Source organism: Cavia porcellus, unplaced genomic scaffold, assembly GCF_034190915.1.
Source record: "Cavia porcellus strain 051 isolate PalLab524CR breed Dunkin Hartley unplaced genomic scaffold, mCavPor4.1 scaffold_13, whole genome shotgun sequence".
In the NCBI taxonomy this organism is placed as follows: Eukaryota; Metazoa; Chordata; class Mammalia; order Rodentia; family Caviidae; genus Cavia; species Cavia porcellus.
Window position 1 is genome coordinate 41,493,631 of NW_026947496.1, and position 25,302 is coordinate 41,518,932.

The 25,302-nt window shown below is 36.0% G+C and overlaps 1 long non-coding RNA gene across 1 annotated transcript in view; it reads right to left on the minus strand.

The window, feature by feature from the left end:
* The window catches only part of LOC134478546 (uncharacterized), a 364,684-nt gene that overhangs the window by 152,450 nt on the left and 186,932 nt on the right, over positions 1–25,302 (minus strand). The window contains exons 3-4 of the long non-coding RNA XR_010051254.1: positions 13,056–13,130; positions 12,002–12,082 (exon numbers count right to left, since the gene is read on the minus strand). This is a non-coding gene — a long non-coding RNA (uncharacterized LOC134478546). The remainder of the gene's footprint in view (positions 1–12,001; positions 12,083–13,055; positions 13,131–25,302) is intronic.

A 25,302-nucleotide genomic window follows, 5' to 3' on the forward strand; every position in this document is an offset into this window, starting at 1 on the left:
GCACTAGCTGAAGACCTGCACAGTGAACCCCATCTGAGCAGGCAACCTCAGTACCTCACTTGGAACCTGGTAAGAGCGAAGCAACCCCAAGCCGTTGTGGAGCTTTGGTGTGTCACTTGGCATGAGCTGAAACCCTATATAACATACTCCATCTAAATTTACAGCCTTGGGACACCACTTAGAACATGGTAGAGTCCTGTCCAGCAACCCCAAGCAGCTAGGAGCTTACAAGTACCATGTAGGGTGTGCTGAAGGCCCACCCAGCATTTTCTCCACATTTAAGGAGCCTTTGAGTGCCACTAGAGACCTGGTAAGTCCTGACTAATGACATCCACTCAATGGGGGAAACTCCCTGAAATACTGACAGATATCCTCAACCCAGGAAGCAACTGAGACCTTGCATTTGGCTTCCCAAGGGGATTACAGGAAAATGACAAAATGAAAGAGCAAAATGCAATCTCAGACCTCCAGCCCATCTCAAACAAGTGTAGGAGACATGGACATAAAAGACAGTAAAGGCCTTACACCTGTAACTTCTGAAATGATAGCAACTGAAGTAAGGAAACAACTCCAGGAAGCTGTAAAGGAACTGAGATCAGAAATTATCTCCCAGGTAAAATAAGAAACGATAAACATAATAAAATAAAAGAAATGCTGAACACATCTAAAGAAGACACAGTTTAGTTTGAATCCCCACTCTATATGCTGCACTTTAGTATCTTGAATAACTATTTGTAAGAAGATAATCTGTAATCATCAACTAGTGATTTCTTACTGTTTATTTTTTTTCTTTGAAATTATGTATTATTTCTACTCATTTTCTGTTTTGTTTAGTCTTTCTTTAAATTCAATTTTAAAAAGAAGACACTACAGTACCCAGTGCTGATCATGGGGTGTCATGATGTGAAATCCAGCAATACTATTATTCTTTGTTCAGAATGATTTTAACCTGCTTTAGTTTGTTTAATCTAAACATAAACTTCAGACCTTGAAGACAGATTGCAAATAGTGAACAGGAAAGGAAAGATCTTTTTAAAATATCAAGGAATCAGGAAATAACAATTCTACAGTTCCAAGATGATGCAAAGGAAAACAACATAAGATTGATAAGAGTAGACAAAAAAAGGTGACAAGTGATATAAAAGACAATTTACAGAAGTAATAGCTGAAAATTTCCCAACCATGGGAAAGGAAACTGCCATACAGATAAGTGAAGGATATAGAAATCCAATTAGCCATAACCAAAATAAATCTACACCCAGATATATAATAATCAACATCCCAGAAGTTCAACTTAAGAACAGAATAGTAAAAGCTGTTAGAGAAAAGATAGAGATCATCTACAAAGGAAAGCCCATCAGAATCACAGAAGACTTCTCAACACAAACAATGAAGTCAAGAAGAGCACAAGTGAAGTATCCCAAATCCTAAAGGAAAATGACTTCCAACCCAGATTAATGTACTTGCCACACTGTCCTTCAAAATTGATGGAGAAATAAGATACTTCCATGACTAAGAACAGCTGAGGAACTTCACGACCACCAAACCAACCTTGCAAAGAATACTGAAAGATTTTCTAGATAGACGTAAAAATAACTATTACTTAAAGAACACCAACAGGAAAAAAAAACACTGAGAATGGCAAACAAACAGAAGGGAAAGGGAAAGAACCAACAGCAGAAAGATAACATGACAAAAATATGCTAATATATATCATTTATAACCATTAATGTAAATAGCCTTAATTCACCAATTAAAAGAAACAGACTTGCAGAATGGATCAAGAAACAACATCCAACCATATGCTGTGTACAAGAAACCCATCTGACCCAAAAGGAAATTCATAGACTGAAAGTTAAAGGATGGAAAACAATACTTCATGCAATAGGAGCCCAAAAATAATCAGATTCTGTTCTGTTTGCAGACAATGTGCACTTCAAACCAAGAATAATCAAAAGAGATAAAGAAGGTCACTACATGCTAGTTAGGGGAAATTTTCAAGAAGAGATAACAATCTCAAATATATATGCACCAAATATGGAAGACCCAGCTATATAAACAAATATTAATAGAAATGAAAACTCAAACAAATAACACAAGTATAATGGGAAACATTAACATCCAATCAATACAAAGGGACAGATCAACTAGACAGAAAATCAGCAAAGAAACAACAGAACCGAACCAAACTTCTGAACAAATGTACTTAGTAGGTATCTCCAGAGTGTTCCACCCAACAATATCAGAATATACATTCTTCTCAGTTTCACATGGTACATTCTCTAAAATAGACCATATATTAGCCCATTGAACATGCAAAAGAATTGAAATTATCCCATGCATGTCATCTGATCATAGTGTCATGAAACTAGAAATTAATGGTGAAACAAACTGCAAAAGCTTTATAAACACTTGGAAATTAAATAATACATTCCTGAGCCATCAATGGGCCACAGAGGAAATTAAAGAAGAAATTAAACAATATCTACAAGCAAATGAAAATACAAATACAACTTACCAGAACCTGTGGGATACAATGGAAGCAGTCCTCAGAGAGATATTTATTGTGCTGAATTCCCACATCAGGAAAATAGAACAAACACAAATAACAACCTGATGCTATACCTCAAACATCTAGAAAAAGAAGAGCAAGTCAAGCCCAAAGCCAAAAGAAGGAAAGATATTATAAAGATCAGAGCAGAAATTAACACAATCGCGACTAAGAAAATATTATAAAGAAGTAACAAATCAAAGAGTTGGTAAATAAAATTTAGAAATTTTATTTATTTTTATTTATAAAATAAAATATAATTAAAATTTATAAATAAAATATAAAATAAATAAAATTGATAAAACCCCCACAATCTTATTTTTAAAAGAAAAAGTTCAAATTCATACAATAAGGAATGAAAAGGGTGAATTCACTACAGACCTTGTGGAAATATAGAAGATCATCAATATCTACTGCAAAACCCTTTACTCTCATAGATTTGATAACAGAAGAAATGAACAGATTCCTAGAAACATACAAATTACCAAAGCTGGGTCAAGAAGACATAAAACTACTGAACAAGCCAATTTCAATTAATGAATTTGAAAATGTAATTAAAACTTTACTAGCAAAGCAAAGCCCAGGTCCTGATGGATTCATTGCTGAATTCTACAAGAAATTCAAGGAATACTTAATGACAACACTCTTCAAACAGTGGAATGCACATGTATAGGCTTATACATGCCTAGAGATTCTCCTAAAGAGTTTACAAGAATTGATTTTATTACATGTGATGGTATGAATAGCTATTTTGAAGAAGACAAGACAGTATGGTAGCCACTGCTGATTTCCTATCATCTTTTTGTGAAGTATGGTAATGTCTTTATTCTTTGGATGTTTCGTTTTAGTCTCTTTTTTTGTAATTATTTAATTTCAATATTATGAAAGTATGGGCAGCTATTTTGAAGGGAATAAGAGACATATGGTAGCCAGTGTTGATTTTCTTGTCTAGTTTTGAAGGCCTGTAATGCTTTCATTCTTTTGTTTTGAATGACTTTGTACTATTCATTTGAATTCATTGTGTATGAAGAGATGGATAACTATTTTGAAGAAAACAAGAGACATTATGGTAACCACTGTTGATTTCGTGTCTTGTTTTGAAATCCTATGTTGATTGCATTATTTTGTTCTGATCTGCTTTGTTCCACTTTGTTTTGTTTTTATTCTCTTTAAGGTAAAAAAAAAATTTAGGAGTTCATTGGCTGGGGATTTAGCTCAGTGGCATAAGCGCCTAACTTACAAGCACATGGTTGTGAGTTCGATCCCTGGTACCAAAAAAAAAATTAGTTCATTGTATACATATATGCACTTCTCAAAGCAGAAATACAAAGAGTCAATACATACATGAGGGGCTGAGATTTAGCTCAGCAGTGTAAGCACCTGCCTGGCAAGTGCAAGTTTGTGAGTTTAAATCCCCAGTACCAAAAATAAATAAATACATGAAAAAACACACTCAGTGTCATTTGCCATCTAGGATATGCAAATCAAAAGCTACAAGGTAACATTTTACCCAAATTACAATTGTTATTATAAAAAATAACAAATGCTGGCAAAGATGCACAGAAAAGAGAATTCTTGCATACAATTGATGGGAATATACATTGGCACATTCACTATGGAAAACAGTATACTACTCTGCCATAAAGGATAAGCTTAAGTCATTTGTAGGAAAATGGATGCACCTTTAGACCATAATGTTGAGTGAAATTAATCAGACACACAAGCTTAAATACTGCATGATTTCTCTCAATATGAAAAAATTCAAAATACAAGTAAACAGTGAGATAAAAGATAGTTAATAAAAACTTGTGAGATAGATTTGATCAAATGGGAAGAGGATCAAGAAACAGAGGGAGGAGACAGGAAGAGAATGAAAAAATAATTCAGTTGTGTTATGGACATGTATTAACTCCACAGGAGGAATGGAATGCAAACAGGAACTAATAAAATATAAAAACTGAAAAAGAAATTAAAAATAAAGCTACCATATATGTTTAAATTTTAATGTAGTTGTTGCTCAATAACTTGCAGTTATTGTTAATTGATTAATAATCCATGTAGTCTTCTGTACTTTGTATTCATATTAATTTATTGCCTAATTATTTGTTAGTATAAGGACACATTACTTTCTGTGTATTTCCTTCTACTGTGCTTCTTATGGCAATTCTTACTCAAGGTACTCATATATAGAAGGTAGAAAATGGTCTGCAGAGACAATGTTTACCCAGCTAGTTGCAAAGGGCTGATCTACTGCTTCCCTTTAATCAAGAACTAAGAAAATTAGATCCCAAATCTACCTCTAGAAGACAAATTAAGGTCACTCTGACAAACTTCATGTTTTTAACTACTATGTGATACCATTTTTCTCTGCATTACATTTCTACACAAAATCTTCAAAATTATTCTTGAGTTCTGGTTGAATTGTTTTAAATATCTAGTTTCCATCACTCAGCTATAAGAAACAAGTTTTCTGTACTATACCTATGTAAGAAATATAAACAAGACCACTAATTATTTTTATAACTAGTTCTTACCAACCAATAGACATTCACCAGAACCAAATTTTAAGGTAATGAAATGAACATTAAACTTACATTCAGAGTGTCTGGCTTTAAACTCCTGTTGTACCATTAAGTAGATGTAAAAATTCTAGTGTATGAATCATTTACCTGCCCAGAGCCTTCATTTACAAAATTGTAAAATAATGACAATAACCTTCATGTAGGATTATCACAAGAATTAAATGTAGAGTTGGAAAAAGCAAACCTTATTAACCATAAAGTGCTATAAAACTACAACATGTGTTATGGTTTGTGTTTAGTGTTCCCCCAAGCCTCATGCAGCCATGAAGGTGGCTGAATCTAGTGTTTGTGATTGGTTCATTGTCTAGCATTGAGATTGGCAGGTGAGGTGCATCACCCAGGGGCGGAGTTGACATACACTGCAATGTGGTAAGAAGGTGTGTTTTTCTCTTTTGCCTTGTTTGCTCTTGCTGTTGTGGCTGCCATGAACAGCTGCCCCTGTGCCACACCACCCTGCCTTGGAGAGTAAGGACTGAAACCTCCAAAAACTGTAAGAAATAAACCTTACCTTCCTTCATGTTGGATGTCAGGAATTTTGTCTCAGCAATGAGAGAAAAGTAATCAAGACAGAATTTGGAAAGATGGTGGTTTTCCTTGCTATTTGCGCTTGCTGTTTGCGGCTGCCATGAACTGCTGCCCCTCAGGCACATCATTTTGCCTAGGAGCCAACCGACTATGGACTGAAACCTCCAACCTGTAAGAAATAAACCTTCCCTTCCCTAACTTTGGACATCTGGTGTCTCAACAATGAGAGAGAAAAGTAACTAAGACAATATGTTAAATTAATGTAAAGGAATCCAGACTGGTTTTGTGCACAACTATATCTCTTTTTCTTTGTTAAAAATCTCCTGTTGAGGCTGCTGCAGTGACCCAATAGAATGATAGATTAATTTAGCTAAAATGAAATTTCTAGCCCCTATCTAGAAAAATCATAATAAATATTTAATGCATCATCTTTATAATTCTTTTAATTCACCTTCATTCTTCTTGAAATTTTATGTATTTTTCAGTGCATAGTTTCTGGATAGTTTTTTTTTCTTTCCTCATAAGACTTCAATAGGAGGAAACCACCCTTTCTTGTTCCTTTTCTTAAACCATCATTCTTAAATAGCTTCAACAATACTGAGAACAATATTCACCTTTACAATAGATTTCAGTCTGCTCCTCTTGCTAGTTTCCATTCCTTTTCTGTTATGTCTCTTCCTATTTACCCATTAAAACACTATAACATCAGATCCTATCTTTGATATGGCAATTTCCATACCTCACTGTCAAACTACTTCCAAAGATAGTTTCTCGGAATACTGCCAGAACCATAGAGAATCCTTGAAGATTCCCTGATCCTTTGTGAATCATCTACTCTCTCAAGAAAGAGCCCATGGTGTTTTATGAAGTCTCATCTCTCAGCAAATATTCAAAAACAGGCATTTGGCTTGATAAATATTTATGGAATGACCTAGCATTGGCAAGTCACCATGCAGAAGAACAAATCAAAAGCCTTGCCTTCAACAGTCTTCAAGTCCAATAAGAAGAAAGATATCATACAGAGAAAATTGTAAAATGTGGAATAGTGAATTCCTTGACAGCATTCACAACATGAATAACATAATGAAGACTTTATGCACTTCATTTGAACTTGTGGAGAGCAGGCTGAAAATATGTTTTCCAGATCTTTTGCAAAACTTAGCCAAGATAATTTTGAGTATTAATTTTAAAGCATGAACTAATTTAGGTAACTTTGGTTTTAATATGTTGTAGCGTGGCATAACTGATGCCATCTTATGCTCTGTATTTGACCTAGGAGAGTGAAAAAGTCCCATGAGAAAAATCAGAATGAGCTGTACCCACAAGAAAGAAATTAACCTGTTCAACAAAGAAGCAAGATGCAGTTGTCAACCAAAATTAATGTAAGATTCTAGCTACATTGTTCCCAATAAGATGTCTTGTTTTGTGGTTTTCTGCTTTAAAAACTCTGTAACCCTCCAGTTCAGGGCCATTCTGTCTGACTCTGAAATAGGGGTCTATGTAGGTGGTCACTTAGCTCAGCTAATAAAACCCCAAAACTTGTCAATTTAGTTGCTTGGATTCCTATATTGATTATGAACCCATCTCAATTAAATCTAAGTATTTGTTTTATTTTCTTCTTTTTACAATTATTTTCTCCTCACCAGGACACTTACATCTTCAGAATTCTGCCAAAATATAAACCTGTAGGCTGTCTTCAAAATACTGAATTTTGTTTTATTTTACTTTACTGATAGAAGCCTAGACTAAATATTTTATTACTGGTGTGCAAATCTTAACAGTTTATTTGAGTCTTCTTAATGTTGAGAATTGACTAACATTTTGTTTAGTTTTCAACTATGTGGAAATTATTTCAGTGAGCTCATCTTAACTAATATACTGCAAGTCAATTCATCATCTGACACCATTACCACTTTAGTCACGCTAAATGCCCTTTGTTAGTGTGCACTGATGCTAAAAAAGTCTTTTCATATTTTATTTGAACTTACTAGTTTCCCTTTCTTGGTATCCTTCTCCTTGTAATAATACCTACGTATATTGCCATGCAAAAGAACAATAAATTACATTTACACTGTTTTCCTACAAATCATAAGACCCAAGTTTTCAGTGGTATTCTTTGTTCTTTTTTCCAGTTCTTTTTCACACTTGAGTGTTACAGTGTATAGAGAAATTCAGTCTCGGTGTAAGAAGGCTTCTCATGGAAAGCTTCCCCTACTTCTGTGGGCAGAAGTTAAAATTTTCTCTTCCGTATCTAATCTTCTTTAGACCTGCCTTAACTAAACAAATATGCCATTTAGCTTTTCATTGGTATGTGTATCTCATCATTTGACTGATACATTTAATCTCTTGATCCTCTCTACATGTTCTCACATCTTTCCCTATCTACTCCATGTAGTGATCTGCACCACTTCTCAGGGTCCCCCAGCTGGGCATGGAGGATGGAAAGCTTCAGAGGATGGAGGATGCAGAGGAAGAACATTGGAGCTTTTCTCTCTCCCTGGTGGTTTGCTAGGAACCCCACAGCCTTCCTAGTCGAATCACATTCCCCATATGGCCAGCTCAGGTTGGCTTACTATAACCACTCAGCCTCCAGATAAAGCAGCTACTACTTCTTTCCCATAAGTCCCAAACTGTCTCTCTGTTTCTCTGCGGCCTTCCTACCCTTTTGTAAATAGTGCCTTTCTGAGACTTTTTCAAAGGCCCCATTTGCATATAACTTTGTGTCTTCTGTTTCTTTCCAATAACTCAACTGGTATGACTAGTGGGTAACCCAGTGACCAGCCCAGCACATGGAATTGGTTTAGTGAATGAGGAAAAAAAGAAGAGTTAAGATATATTATGAACAGGAACAAATTACCTATGATGAATTGCTATATCAGAAGTATACCAATATAATTAATTTTTAAAATGAAATATTGATATATGAAGCAACAGGAATGAGTCTCAAAATAATTACATGGAATAAAAGAAGCCAGACAGGAAGAAATACATAGTCTGCAATCCATTTATGCAAAATTCTAGAAAATGCAAAGTAATCTTTAAGAACAGACAGCAAATCAGTAGTTGCCTATAGATAAGAAGAGTTGTGAGGAGAGCAGAAAAGAAGAAAAGGTTATGAGCCAAAAAACAACTTTGAGAAATTCTAGATATGTTCATTGTCTTGATATGATGATGTCACAAGTGTATATGCTGGTCAAAACTCGTCAAATTGTATACTTAAATATATGCAGTTATATACCAGTTATGCTTCAAATAAATGGAAAATATAGAAAAATAAACATAATGTGGCAACATTTTGTTACAAACATATAATGTAACAATATTTCCTACAGAAAAATATTAAAGAAGAGAGAATTAACTTTGGAATTGCATATAGACAATTTGAGAATTAAGAAATACTCAGTAAGATTCTGAATTTCTCCAAACAAATAAATGAGTATTAGATTTAGGTCACCTTATTCTTAGAGACAGAATCCAAAGTAAATAATTACACAATGGTTCACATCTCTAACCTCAATTTAACTTTTTTAAAATAAATTTGACCCATAAGACACATTTTTAAAACTGACCTATTTTATGACCTGGTTGAAACTCCTTGATGAACAAACCAAAGACTTCGGTCAAGGTGTAGAATCTATTCTTTAAATGAAATGAGAATGTGACTCAATGCATATGAGAAATCAAGTCACAAAGGACTAAATAATTATTAGTTATTTAATTCTATCAATATGTACATCATCAGCCAATAAAATGATTTAATTTTGCTTATCTGACATGATCTTTTCTCAGAAAAGTAATCTCTTCAGACGCCTCATCCATTTTCAGCTAACAAGATAAAATTAATATAACATTTATGTACCAGATCCCATAGTGTTCAGTGTTCTATTAATTACCCATTCACTCAAAACCATTTCTAAATTCCCTCGTAAGAGCCAGGCACTGGTTAAGGCTTTGAAGCAAAATATACAACAGTCCTGCCTTTATGGAAAACGAGTATCCAGAACTGGGCCACCAAACTGCCCAGAGCTTGTTTTGCATGGCCTGAAAATTATGAATTATTTTACCTTTTTAAAGAATTATTTAAAGAAAGGAAGGATGGAGGGGAGAAAGAAAGGAAAAAGGGCTTTATAGAACTTTTAGTGAAATCTATAGTTCCTCACCAGTGCAACTGGTCCCAAGGCAATAAGTTTATGCTAGTCACCTCTCTATTCTGACTGGTTAAGACCCCCCTGGCCCTTGGCCAGCATTTCTGCCTTTTTCCAATGTTGCATGGCTTGATAATACCCATGAATCCTTATATGCATGTGTCTCCCCATTGCCACAGTGTTTTCATAATAAAAGACATAGAAGTCAGAGTAATGGCCAAAAAAATGCCTTAGGAAACTTAGTGCCCATTCTAAAACTCAATTTCTTAATTTGGGACACGCTTAATTCTAATCACATGATTGCCCCCTGATATCTTCACTTTGCAGCCAGTGTTACTGCTCCTAAGTTCTAATGGTCAAACCATTTACTTCTACGTAGCATTCTGTCCTTATCTCCAACCACTTTTCGTTCCAGTAAGCTGATGATGCATTGACTTCTTGAAATAATATTCTCCAAAAATTTCATCCCATAGTTACTGTCAGAGCCCTCCTTGAATGTGGCCACTGGGCAGCTGGAGCCTGTTTTTAGATCCTCTATGTAACAAATTCATCTATGAACAGGGTTTAAAGTCTTTCCTCTCTATTCTTTTCTTAAAAGAATCCAGTGGAGACTAGTGGTGAAGCATCAGTGCTACAGAGAGAAGTAGTGTCCGTCTCCGCCACTTGGTTGTTGTGACCTGCAGAACTACTCAGACTTGAAGGCCTAATCCCCAATGTAATGATAGTTGGAAGTAGAGTCTTGAAGAACTTTGATGAATCATGACAGTGGAGTTGGTAGATGAAGGAGGAGGAGGAGAGAAGAGTGGAGCAAGAGGGAGAGGGAGGAAAAGGAAGAAATCTTGATCATCTTCCATGAACAGACACCAAGAAAAAGTCACATGTAGATCCAGCAAGAGAGCACTACAAGTCAAGAACAATGCTCTCACCAGGAATTTAATCTGCTGGTGCTTTGACCTTGAATTTCCAGTTTCCAGACCAGTGAAAAGTAAATGGCTATTTTTTAAGCCACCCATTTTATTCTGTATTTTATTACAGAAGTCTGAGCTAAGGCAGTGTCTCAGTAATTTTGTTATTATACCAACTATGGACAGCCATATCTTATCTTCCCCTAAGATGGCATCCAATCATAAAGTGAACTAACCCTGGGACCCCGATCCCAAAACCAGCTTCTGGGAACATGTTAGTACCAAAGTTTTGGTTGGTTTTCCACAGAATCAAGCAATGACATCAAAGTTAGCTTCATGGAGTATATCTGGGAAGTCTAATGACACCAAGAGAAGACAGGGAAAGCTACTTAGGACAGGAAAGACAGCTAGAAATTGATGTATGATTAAGGCCGCAGGAAGCTGATGGACAACCTTACAAGGAAGCTGGAAAATTTGGTAAGATATATATTACAAAATCTAACAAAAGGACAAGAAATGAGAATACTTAATAGACAGATATACAAAACTACCTGTTACAGCTCTGGAATATCACCAAGAGCTATAAATTTTTAGCCCCTAGATCTGATGTGCACAATGGGCAAACTGTAAACCTTCCAAACACAGGGAAGCTTTTCACCAAAGATGTATGTGTTAGGCGCCAGAGTGAGATGGATACACCTAGACATAGGAAGTCCACCGGAAGTTGTCAAAGCACTAACAGCATCCCTACAGCACTAACTACGTTTAACTCAATGAATGATGTGTCGGAGTTTGGAGATGACTTTATGTTTCATGTGGACTACTAGGGTCCTGTTACTTAGGACAACTCACAGTGTGAAACACTGACAAATTTCCATCAATAGCTGTGATTTGCAGAAGCTTGTGTCTGGAGCAGCAAGATACAAATACCCAAATTGCTGTTTAAAGAGAAAAAAGAAGAAAAAACAAACTAGTTAACATACTATGGTAATCCTGGAGCTGTCACCAGAGAGTACATGATTAATTGTCAAGTGGATGATGCAAAGAGTGAGTCCTCTAAGAGTTTTGAAGCTAATGATATCTGCTTACCCATAGTAATATTTGCTAAGTATCACGACCAATCAACCAGATGTTAGTTCCTAACCTGAAGTATATTACACCAAACATGGGATCATATAATATGACATTGTGCTGGGAACAAAGCCCATTTAAGAATTTGACGTTTTAGTTCCCATTTTAGGCTTGCTAACCCTAATAATGCACTCATAGAGATGATGAAATTACTTATATTACCAGTTTCTGTGTAAACCAGGGTCATACACGTAAGTTTGTTGTTGCTGTTGCTGTTGGTGCTGTTGTTGTCCACCTTGGCACCTGGAATAAAGTAAAAGAGACTAAGAAAGGCATCATTTTCTACTTTAATCATTATTTACCAAAACTTTTTCTTAAGATTAATTTCTGCATTTCTCAGCAGTGAGGAGAGAGCAATAGGAGAGACTGTCACTACAGAGACAAGGCTTGTTAGCTTGTTCAGACCACACTGGTGTCTTTGATCGTTATGTTGTCATTAGCTTCAGCAACTCCCACTTTGAGGTCTCAAATATATATTTGTACATCTCACTGCCATTTCCATTTCAGAAGATCCACTAGGCTGCGAATTCTCAGTCTTCCTGTAAATTAGCCTTGTGGATTACTTGCCTCCTTCTCTCCAACAACCCAGCCATCTCCACCCCACCTGCCATCCTGACAAGTTTCCCTCTCCACATTCCAGAACTCAGCAACTTTAAAAGGAAAAATGCACAGACTGACATTAATTGAGGATGAATGTGGCACTGCATCTCAATCCCAAGTCGTGTTTTGATCTGTGATCACACTGAAAGTATTTCCTAGGATACTATTTTCTCCTAGTTTTCATCATTATCACAGGTGTATGGATCTTTAGGTATTTGGAATAGAAAAATATAAAGACAAGTATATGCAAGATAAGAGAATAAAAACTATTTCTAAATAATAAAGAAAACATAGCAAGATGTACTGAATGCCAAGCGATCAGTATAAACCACAAATTCCAAAGGGATTTTGAGGAATGCAGCAGATGATGCTGTGGGATGGTTGCACTGTGGACTTCACAGAGGACCCTGACCTGGAAGTGGCAAATACACACAGTGTATATGTTGTGTGTACATGCATGTTTATGTTTGTGTTATGGGCTATCTCAAAATTACTACAACAGTAAACAGAGCTTCCCAGATCTATATACTCAGAGGCTGTCTTAGTAACCTCTTACTCGTAGCTGAGACAAAATACCTGATGCCCAAAGTTGGGAAAGCAAAGGTTTATTTCTTACAGTTTTGGGTGGTTTCAGTCCATAGTCAACTGGCTCCAAGGCAGGGTGGCATGGTGGGGTTGCAGTTCATGGTGGCTGCAAACAGCAAGGTGGAAATCAGCAAGAGAGAGTGACATACCTTCTTCCTGGCATTACATTATATGCTGGCTCCACCCCTAGGTGAACATAGCACTGGCACCATCAATCCAAGCGCTAGACAACGAACAATCACAAATACACAATGCAAATGCATGAGGCCTGAGGTCCACCAACGTAAACCATGACGGAGATACTTCAGGAAAAACAGCTTCCCAGAGGTTCTCATCCAGGAATAGAAAGTATAGTGCAGGAGCTACCATGCTAGAAGGATGTATGGAATTAGGGTTCTCTGATACGTTCTGCTAGCTTGGAGCTTAGCTACCTTAAACATGACATCTGCCCCACTTGGTACCAGACCCAGAGAAACAATTTATCTCTCCAAGAGTGACTGCTATGTTCTCCTCCTCATTCCAGAGATAAACCTCCTGCTCTCTTTCTGTGTGTGCACCAAGCTGTTACAAGCTCAAAAACCCCAAAATATGCTATACTTATTATAACTTGTTCTCTTCCTGTAAAACTTGTACAATTGTCAATTAAGTTGCAACCTTGTAACATACCCACCATGTAACCCCCTCCCTGCCTTCCTGGTTCCTGTAACTGCTTGTTCCACCTCCCTCGTTCCTTTTATGAGGACAAAATGGTCCTAAGACCCGGCTTGCTACTTTATAACTCCCTGCAGCCCCTGGCTTGGGCACATACTTCCCTGGCTGCTTTCCTGGGACAGTGTTGTCACTGAGCTCAGCTAATAAAGCATTTCTTTTTAGTTTTTGGAGTCCATCCTTTTTCTGCCCATATCACAAGCCCTCTGCAATCCCAAGATTCCACAACCACTCAAGCCTCCACCCTCCAATCCCCAGTAAATCTTTCTCTTTCCTGTTTTATATAAGCAGATGCTTCTTCAAATCAGCAGTTCATAGGTCATTTTTCCCACTTCCAAAACTTCTTCCCAAAACTTCTTCCCCCAGCTAAAAGAGCCAGTATACTCTTATGAAACTCTCCCATGCCCGCATTAAAGGCCTTCTTCTCTCTCTCTCTCTCTCTCTCTCTCTCTCTCTTTCTCTCTCTCTCTCTCTCTCTCTCTCTCTCTCTCTCTCTCTCTCTCTCTCTCATTTTCTCTGTGCCGGTTCAGATTGAGTGCCAAAAATAATCAATAATCATTCTCCACTAAGAAGGCGTCAAATTAGTATGGTGATACTTTATTGTTGAACTCAATTCATCCCACATTCATGTTCAAATATTGCAAATTTCAAGAACCAAACATATTTTCCCACAAGAAATAATGTAAAACAAAATAATTAGTTCTGAGGTACAAAAATTATGCTTATAATTAATTTTTCATGGATTTGAACACAAAGTTAACAGTCATAGGTTGTGGAAATATTCCTGAAAACATCTAACCACAATAAATACAGTAGCTGAGTGTGGTGATGCTCATCTGTAATCTTAGCACTCAGGAGGCTGAGGCATAAGGATCTCTATGAGTTAGAGGCCAGCGTCACCTATGTAGTGAGTTCAGAGTCATCCTGAATTGCATAATCAGACCTTGACTCAGAAACACATCAACAAATAAAATACATTTAATATCAAAATACAGTATAATAAATATTTTAATACATTTTGAACAAGTACTTTATCTTGACTTGGAGACTCACTGGCATAGTGGAAACTGGAGAGAAACTGGAGGAGGAGGAGTTTTGTTTTGTTTTTTGGAATAAGTGTCTCCTTCCATATGACTACATGCAGTACACTTTCAGGAATCTTTTCTGTTGGTCTTTTTTCACTTTTTCTCAACTACATTTTATCTGGGCAAGAAAGCATTTAGACTGAAGTGTCTGTCACTTCTTTGTGCCCATGATAAAACACAACACGGGGCTCCTTCTCTGCTCATATACATTTTCTCAAGAATGATTTTCAGTTGACAGTTCAGCAAAGTTACGAACACCGTGCAGATTTTTTCAAACTTTGCTATCTGGGTAGTGACAACGTTGATGCTTGCGCCATTCAGCAACTGAAGTATTACTATATTATTGACCTTATTCAACTGCGTAAGTAAATAAACACTAACAAGAATAAAAGCTGCCCATGTTTCAGCCTACTAGAAAAAAATACACTAAACATTTCCATCTTGCAAACATTCTGTCTTGGTTACTTCTTTCTTGCTGCTGAGACAAAATACCCAACATTCAAAATTAAGGAAGGAAAGGTTTATTTAGCTCACAGTTTGTGGAGGTTTCAGTCCATAATCAGATGGTTCCAAGGTAGAGTGGCATGGCACAGGGGCAATACTTCAAGCAGCAGGAGACAGCAAAGCAACAAAAGCAAAAATGGGAAATTGCAAGCCTCTTTTCCTCACTTACATTGTACACAAGCCACCCTTCCTCCAAGAGAGTGTAGCATTCACAAAATCTCCCTGCCCCACTCTTGCACAGGATGAGATTGTTTACAAAGTAAGGACCCTGCTTCCCTGCTGAGTTGCTTAGTTAAACTTCTAAACTTCTCATGTTGACACAATGTATCAACAGAGCACATTACTGTAAGAAAGGTGATAAATATGAAGTGCATTTTTCCATACAAACAAAAACTATACTCCATAACCTAATATGTCATTTGCTTTTTCCTTAACAATGGTGATTTTGGTGGATCACAGATATCTTCTTGCAAAATGAGACCTTTTCTTTATTCATGCATCAAACAAGTATTGAGCACTTCAAGCTCTGGGCACTTCTTTAGGTGCTTGGAATATAGCAGTAAATAAGGCAGATAAAGATGTTTGCTTGTATGGGGCATACACTCTAGCTGAAGGAAAAGAAAAATAAAGTGAAAACATGACAAGCAAAGAAATCATATGTTAGGTTTAAAGTCAATTAGGCTAACAAAAAATGTAGAGCAAGGCAGAAAGATGAGGAGCCAAGGGCAGAGAAAAGTTGCCATATGAGTTAGACCAATGAGAATCCTCACTGAGAACATGGACCTTGACTTGACTTGACTTGCAAAATAGGAGAAGAGATGTGGTACAGACAAAGCGAACAACATTGCCAAGTCCCATGACCAAGAGTGTGTCTGACCTCTTGGTCAGTGTGGCATAAGATTTAAAAAAGGTCAGAGTACTGAGAGATGAGACCAAAACTGTTTGTGGACATACAGAGCAACTCATGCAATGGTTTGTCCTCTTACCCATGGAGGGAAAAATGATTATTACTGTAAAAGACTCTGGAGCATCCTCAATAAAGATTCAAGTGTCCACCAAAGCAACTGAGAGACTGAGGATATTAATGACTGACTGCTGAAGGAATTCATCCCTCTCCCAGTGTTTGACCTATTCCTTTCTCCCATATAATGTGAATCGATTTTCTCCATAATAGATTTTCACCAAGTAAAACTACAATCCAACAGTCACTGTCACTTAAACAGGTTGTGATTTATTAGTTTTACTCAAGATAATGCCTGTGACAAAGCAAATACCATATGAATCAGCCATGATAAGATCCTGAGACAGTCAGCCCTTCCTGAAAATTCCCTTTGTATTGAGTCCTTTTTAGTGATTCAGGGCACTAACCTCAAAAGAGCTCATGAGGAAGTCAGAAGACCCTCCACTGTGACATACCACACAGACAGTCAGTGAACCAGCAGTGACATACAGACCCTCGGATTGGGTCAGTTTCATAATTTCTGTGGAACAGGAAAGCATCGCTTCTCAAGATCCCAAAGCAGCTATTCCATGACTCCAGATATTCTATGACTCCTCCTTCTTGATGGTTTGCCAGTCTCCTCATTCCATGGCTTCTGAGCTTTGATGTAAAGGGAAACAAGAAAAAGAACACCTCACACTCACATGAACACTTGAGTGAATTTTTGCCAATCTTCTATCCTATGTTCAGAAATCTTCACATCCTCTCTGTATACAGAGGCAGTTTTTAGAAAGACTTAAAAAATATTTTTGAAATTATTAACTTGCTATCTTAGCTTTTAACATGAATTAAGAAATTTTCCATGTTTCTCTCCACAAGGGAGAAGAGTTTAAATTAAAAAAAAAAAAAAAGTTTTCATTTTCTCCAAGCAGTTTGCTCCCTCTCTTCCTTTTTCGTCTCCTTTCCCTTTCCACTATCTTTTCATTTTTCTTCTTTTTTTTCTGTAGTCTATTTTTAAACAATTAGTCTGAAAAGCCATTAGTGGAGGATTTAATTATAACTGAAGAGAAAAGGATCAGATGATCAGAGTGAGACTTCAGATCTGAGCCCAACGGAGGCAAAGGGAATGCAAGTGCAGAATCAAATGATGTGAGGCACAGGAACCCAAACAAGTCGGGGTACCAAAGTAAAAGGGTGAACATCAAGTGTGGTTATCAGATCCACTCACCCCCATGGGGAAGGGTAGGGTGTCTCAGAACGGGAGCACCAGGTATAGGGTATCATCCTGAGAAGAGTAGGACTGCAGAAGGAAGAGTTTTGAAGCCCAGCACACATGTGGGATGGGATGGGATGGGATGGGATGGGATGGGATGGGATGGGATGGAGGAACCAGCAGTGATGCCTACACAGGCTATGAATCCTATAAAGAGATTAAATAGTAGATGATAGATAGATAGATGATGGTTATAAAGATGATAAACATAGATAGAAATGTAGTTGAAAATGTCTGTGTATTCATACATACAGATAATACATACATAATATATGTTATGTATACTCTGTCCATTTCAGTAGCAAAATTGCTCTCAAAGCCCTGATCTTAGCTTCTAAATAGAATTCCTCACTTAGAGAATCCATGACTCATTTAAGAAATATCTAATTTGAATTTGAAATTATTTGTTCCGAAGAAAAGTCTTAAGATATTGTCTAAAAAGTTGGGAAATTTTGAATGGGAACTGAACCCGGGATATTATATTAATGTTGATTTCCTGATTTTGATAGTGATGTGGAAGACAGGTTCTTGCTTGTAGATTATATTTTTGTATATATTATGTATAAAACTTTGAGCCTGTTTTGGAGGGCAACTTATCCTCAGATAGCTCAGACAGTATAAAACTTCAGGCTGTTTGCATGAACATTTTCTGTAAGACTATTTTGATTTTTTTTAAAAGAGAAGAAAAGAATTATCCCATGAAAAATCTGACTGAACAGCTATTAGAGGGTTCTTCCTTGATAATAAAACTATTATCTAGAGTTCTACATTGAATTTCCTGACAATGATTTAACATTGTTTTCATATTTGCTTATATCCTCCTTTTAATCCTAATTACATATATATGCTTTTTCTTTCACTGATTCTAGATTAACCTTGAGAGACTTCCTTTATGTCTATGCATGTGTATCTTTTCTACTATTTGTCAAAAATTATCTATCAAAATTCTCAATTTTGATGTTTTCTTTTTAAAAATGAATTGTTAATCCAATGTTTTCTATTTTAATAGTTTCTCATATTACACATGCTTATTCATTTCTCCTAGGCCTATCTCCTTTTTTGTTTCTTATACTAAAGAAAAACTCTATTCTTTATGTTTGCATATTTGTCACTTATTATTTCTAGTTCCATAAAAATATTTCTAAAAATAAACTTTATTTGGAGTGCAACTTTTACTGAGTAATATGTTTCAAACATGTCATTACAGTTTTTTCCATGTTGCATACAATTTAAATGCTATTTTCTCATTGAACTATGACTTGTACATTGTTCCAAAGTTTTCCAAATCAGTTTTTTTGTTGTGGTTGTTAATTATTAGTTTAATTGTAGCTAAGGGATGTTTTCTGCATACAATTCTTACTCTAGAGAGTTTATTCAAGTTTTCCTTAAATCTAATCTTTGTTTCGATTCAAAAAACATTTGGAAAGTATACTCTCTTTATTGTATATAATACTTTACATATATCCATTGAATAACCATATTACTTAAGTTTTCTACTCTTGATTTACATGTTTTATTTTGTAGGCTAGTCATTAAAAGAAAACTTCAATTGTGATTATAGCTTAAAATATTTCTTTTAACAATTCTCATTGATATTATATTTAGAGCCTAAATATGCATAAATGTTGTACCTTCATTTCAGATGATGCATTTTGTCTTTGCCTTGAATCTTTATTTCTTTACTTAATTTATTATGTGCATTTTACTCACATGTTCATAGTACATTTATAATTCCCTTAATTTCTGTATTTATTATGCCCTGTTTTATTTTTATCTCTTCATAAACATTGCTCCTACTCAATATGAGAGAATTGTGTTTTAAAATTAATTTAGTCGGCATATCTTGGAAGTCCTTCAGTTTGCATTTTTTTGTTTGTTTGTTTGTTTAATGCTGTCTCGCTTTTAATTCACATACTATTTTTATTGTCTGACTCATTTTTCCATTCTTCTATACATTTTATTTTGTTTTGATCCAGTTATTTTGAATTATTAAATCTCTTTGTATTCTAAAAATATGCAAATTATGTTTAAAATTCTGGTTTCTGAATCAACATTAACACTTCTATTTGCAAAAATTTTCTTATGTTGCTTTTTTCTCTTCTACATGCTTGTAAATTCTGTTGAAATAATCTCAGCTATTGATTAAGGTGATCATCAATATCTCAATGACATGTTTCTTTCCTTGTAACAACTACTTATATTTTCATGTAATTGGTTTGTACATTTCACACATATTTACATGAATGAAATGTAGATTAGAACAAATAAGTTTTAATTACTTTTATATTTACATTTTCATTAAAATTCATAAAGTTAACAAATCCTTTTCAGAGTAGTTTAGCAGCTTCATTGATTAAATACAACATTATTCAGCCTTCTTTATCTCATTCATATGTCAAGTGACCGTTTTAATATATTTAGCTCATTCTGGTCACAGTTTTTGTTTCCTTGTCTGTTACTTTTGGGTGTGAGAATAATTTCTTCAAACAACAACTTTCTCTTTCTCCAGTTAATAATGAACAGTTTTAACTCAGAAATTAGATTTTATATATTGTTATGGTTTAGCCAGAGGATGTCTCCCAACGGCCTCTCATTCATCCTGAGGTGGGGTTTTTGGAAGGTAATTGAATCATGAGAGCAATGTAAACTGGTTTATTGTTGGGGGTCAGAAGAGATGAGTCCATAGAGTGTGACCTAGAAGACTATACCTCCCTCCCTGGCTCCTCCTTTCTCTTTCAGCTTCCTGACTTTCATACTATGAGCAGCTTTCCTCCACCAGGTCCTTGAACCATGTCGCCAATATCCAAAGGCTTCTGAAACTGTGTGCCAAAATAAACTTCTTTCCTTAAATTATGAGTCTCAGATATTGTCATATTGTCTCAGCCACAAGAAAGTAACTAATACACATCTGAAAAATATTACTAAACTCACATTTTTCTGTTTTGACAGAGTTGGTGTAATTCCAAATTTTGATGAGAATATGAATTTTAGAGGGCTGTGTATTTTTATTGTTGTGATTGGTTGGTCAGGTTATATTTAGATATTCCTTAGAACCCTTTTTATTTTGATGCTCAAAGTAAGTTTGTGGATAATTAAAAGAAAATCTGAGTAATGGTAAGTTAGAGAGGTTATATTAATAAGTTATGATTGTAAACATCTAACGATAAAATCATAAGAACTATCATTCATATAACAACAATTTAATACATACAACATAATTTAAACTTTTTTATCTTGAAGGTAGTAAAACACAACAAAACAAGAAAGAACAAAGCCAATAGAGACAATGCAGTGAAATTGGTACAGAACTTTAGAGCAGGACACCTGGATAACAGTAATAGGTATCATAGTGTATGTAACTCATTATTTTCACAATAGTTGTCCATTCAATCAGGTATAGCAAAATCAAACCAATTACAAAACATTATAAAACCTATCAAAACAGAATATTGAATAGAGCAAACAATTAATTAGAACAAAGCAAAACAGTGAAAACAATATTTGCCTTCAAAGAGATGGTAGAAGGAAATCCCCCATATTTGCGATATTGTGTATGATCATCTTCCCAAGAGATGCTCAGACCTTTGGCTCCCAGTTGCTAATGGGGGTGGGGGAAGATGGGATGTTTGATTCTCAGCCCGCCACTCAACTCAGCCATGGCTGCTTAGCAGGAACACAGGCGAGTTGCTTTCTTGCTCAAAGCCCTAAGTTCCAACATGGCTGAATTCACAGCATGAATACTGTTAGATTATTCTGGCACATTAGAGAAGTAAAAGTACAAAACAAATGGGTTTAATGAGGTGAGGATGTGGAAAGGAGCACATAACCCATGACATCTGGATGTCTCCTTCAACCAGACTACAGGGTATAGAACATATGTAACCTTTGACCAGGAGTGTTGATTAAAGGTGGGCACTGCACATGAGGAACTGGCTGGAATTCTCTGTGCATGTAAACAGGAAGGGGAGTTGCAATTAAGGCTGAAGAAGAAGCAGGAAGTGGTAGGCATTACCACTTTGGCCTTCTGCCACGTTAGACCACCGCCATAACTGTACAGTAATTTATTCTAGGGCAAAACTCTTTCAAATATAAAATCCTCTCTAATAGAATATTTAAAATTTGACAAAGTTAGTTAAATTTCTATGCCATGCCCTGAACTGCACATCAAAGCTTTTATGTTATCAGATGACTTTGCAATTTTGCTTAACTGTATTTGCTGTGATCAACCACAAACAGGGATAAGTCAAGAAGCCATAGGTAGCCAGCTACCTCCTGTCCAGAATTCAGCAGTCTCTAACCTGCAGCTCTCGAGGTTGGTGATTGAAAGAATTTTTCTGAGCAAAATCCATTCACTAAATGCCTTGGTGGACCCTTTCTCATCCACATTGGTAGTTAGTGACTTTTCACATGAGCTGCTTAATCATTTGTCTCATATTCTTCAGACATTTTTAAAGCATCTGGCTTTTTGATTTTTTTTATTTTCAGATTTCAATATTATTTCAGGAAAATAAGAAGAAAGTGGGCTCACATGATCATCTTAAAACTTACAGCTTCCTTTTAAACCTGGCTTATGCTCCTTTCTCTGAAAGTCTGAGTGAACTGAAAATACGTAAATACCAGTTCTCTTCCTAAGGCACAGGTACCAGCTTCACTGGGTCAGTGTGGTACACAAACCAACTATTTAAGAGGTGCTGCATTAACCATCCTAAAATATAGCTTCAAAAAAAATAATGAATATTCTGTATGACTTTCTACATTTTGATGAAATTAGTTTTTCTTGGTAGTGAATACAGAATCTATTTGTGTGACTAGAATTTAAAGTTTCTCTTTTATATTTATATCTTAACCGATGAATTCCCGTATTTTTCCATCACTTACAAGTGTTCTCAGTAAATCAGAGAATTTTTCTGTTACTTAACTTTTTTTCTTTCCCACACCCCTGACTCTCCCCTCCTGGAGCGTGCAAGTCTCCATGATGTTGACCTTCTTTATAGGCCCACAAAACAAGAGAAATCTAGCTTTGCATGAGGAAGGTTATAATTTTTTTTAAAAAATGAGAACATGCCATTCAATGTGCCAAGCAAATCAAAATAACAGGTACTAGGGGCTGGACATTAATATTCCAAGGAAAAAGGAATGGAGCAAAATCCTCACTCAAGTCTTCAGGACAGAGTTGACAACAATAGGATAGTCATGGAGTTAAGGACAGGAGTGACAAACTGTATTTGAGAACAGCAAGCAGATGAGGACCAGCCATGCAAGAGAAGGAATCAGGGCTTGAGAGTCACGGTCATAAGACAATGTAAGCACAATGCATGGAGCCAAATTCCTTTCTTTGATAAGTCCCTGCTCTGCTGTTCGCTACCTTGGGGCATAGGTATCTGAGATTCCTCCTTGTAGTACTCAGAAGCTGAGTGCCCTCTCACTTAGACTCCTTCATTAAAAAATCTGTACATCAACTACCTTGTCACTTATTCAAACTCCCCAGACACCCACCCTTACATACAAGATGGCAGCAAAGCATTTGTTTGATGAATAAATCTTTGATGTCCTATTAAATTCCTGTTTGCATTTTTTAGCAATTCCTCTTTGTAATTCAACGTTCTGATCAAAAAAGTGGTTTCTGTGTGTCGAGAGAAATGAAAGTCTGGCTTCTTTTTGTTCTTGTTTTTTAATGTTTTGTACTTTTACATTATTCATGTGCCTGGGGGCTGTACATGAAGGCATTTTTATACATTTTTATAAATCCCCCAAATAAATAAGTAATGGCATATTTAGAAAAGCTACTTTGGTTTACCGGGGACTTTGGCTGTTGGTATCTGATAAGTCACATCTAGCAACTGAAGCCAAAGAATAGCAATTTCAGTATCTCCTGTTGTGCTTCAGATATTAAAAGTAAAAACTACAGCCACCAACTAGAGGGTGAGTTTGATGTGAATATCACAGCACAGCGTTTATGATGAGGTCTTCTTCTTTGCTTCAGTGAGAAGTCCAGTTCACTCATAAATTCAAGACAACATACAAATAATTGAATAATAAGTGACCTTAGGAAAGCCTATTTAAGAAAAACTAAAGACATTTTTTGTTAAAAGAACTTTTATACAAGTATTTGCCGTGTAATACTTGAGGTTAACAGATGTTACAAAGAGACTTGATAAAAAAGTGTTTCACTTGGCAGACTGAGGTAGAAACGGCAGATAATTTTCTTCTTTATGCTTGTCCTGAGTAGAGAAAGGAAAGAAAAACTCAAATATTCCATTGATGTAATCTGTGTTAATCTAATTATTTGGGAACTTGCTCAACTCTCCAGTAACTATGGTGCACACAAGAATTTCCTGCAAAATTCACCAAATCGTCACCTTCCGTGGCAGTATCTCCCCTGAAAGACAGGGTTTGGGGCTGCCATATTATTACATTATGTGACTGACAGTACAGTAAAACTAATTTAAAATGATTCACACAACATTAAGATATTTCCCTTCTTTGCAATCTATTTTATGTCCTTTAATTACAAGGGCAAATCTCCATGACAACTTGCTCAGCAGGCTCTTGGCTATGTAGCCTGTTCTACAGGGTTTTTTCTTTTTTCTGAACTTGGAGATGTCAAAAAGAATTGAGGCTTCTGAATTTTTCTGTTCCTTTCCTCTAAGATGCTTCACTTTATAAAGCACGTTTTACGCACATACCACTCACCCTTCTTTTTTGTGGTGAAGTGCATTCAACTTTCCCTTAGTTTCACTTTCGCTTAAGATCAATATTTCGACTAAATTCATATCTTTGATATATAGCATTTCACTAGGAGAGTATAAGAAGCCATATATTATTTTGCTCTTAAGAAAAATGGGAATCTGATCTGGAGATTACCTGCTAAGCGGTTGTGAGGATTTATTTGAATTCCCCTAAGAACCTGTTAGTGTATAATTTGTTGCATAGGATTTATGACCCTCCCAGGAGATTTCATTCACTGCAGAACATTTCCCCAACATGTCAAAGATGTGCCACTGCACTGGCAGTTTAGCGTATTCACAAGGAGCCTATGGTGGAGTTTCTCATGAAAATTTGGCTATTCCCCAAAGACTGCCACAAAGATGTGTCAATATTGGAGCCACAGAGCACCTTCCTAGCTAAAGAGCCAACTTTCATATTCATGTTAATCATACTTTAGAATACAACTTAGATTAGCCTTACTCTTTCTGTTCTCTCAGATCTCAAATGAGTATTCATTACACCAAAATAACTCTAGGTTTTACCGATCTTACACCATATGATAGTGCATTTTTCATCTAATATTTATCAATAAGAGAATATTCTTCAACACAAAATTAAGATTTGTATTTGCCAAACATATATGCTAAGTTAAAAATAAATAAAATTGTTAAGTGGCACAGTTTGGTTTGGCTTGGTTAGACTTTCCCCTACAATCAGAGTAGCCCAGTTCTTCCAGACTTGCCCCCTTGTCCAAAGTATACTCAGACCTCATTAGTTCAGAGATGTCTTGTGACTTCTAATGAAGAGGGCAAAAACTGGGCTAAAACTGACATCAGTACCTGGCATCAGATGTTTCTAAAGTGCCTAAACTGGTTGATGACACAAGCAACATCTTAGGGGCAATGTCTAGTAGTCAATTCATCTGATTCCCAAAAATTTGGAAGCAACAATGATGGCAAACAGAGAGCACTAATTCTGGTTATGATAAGTTATGTTTACACATCACCTTATGGATCTAAGAAGACCTTAAACTATTTAAATCAACTCAAATGGCTGAAAC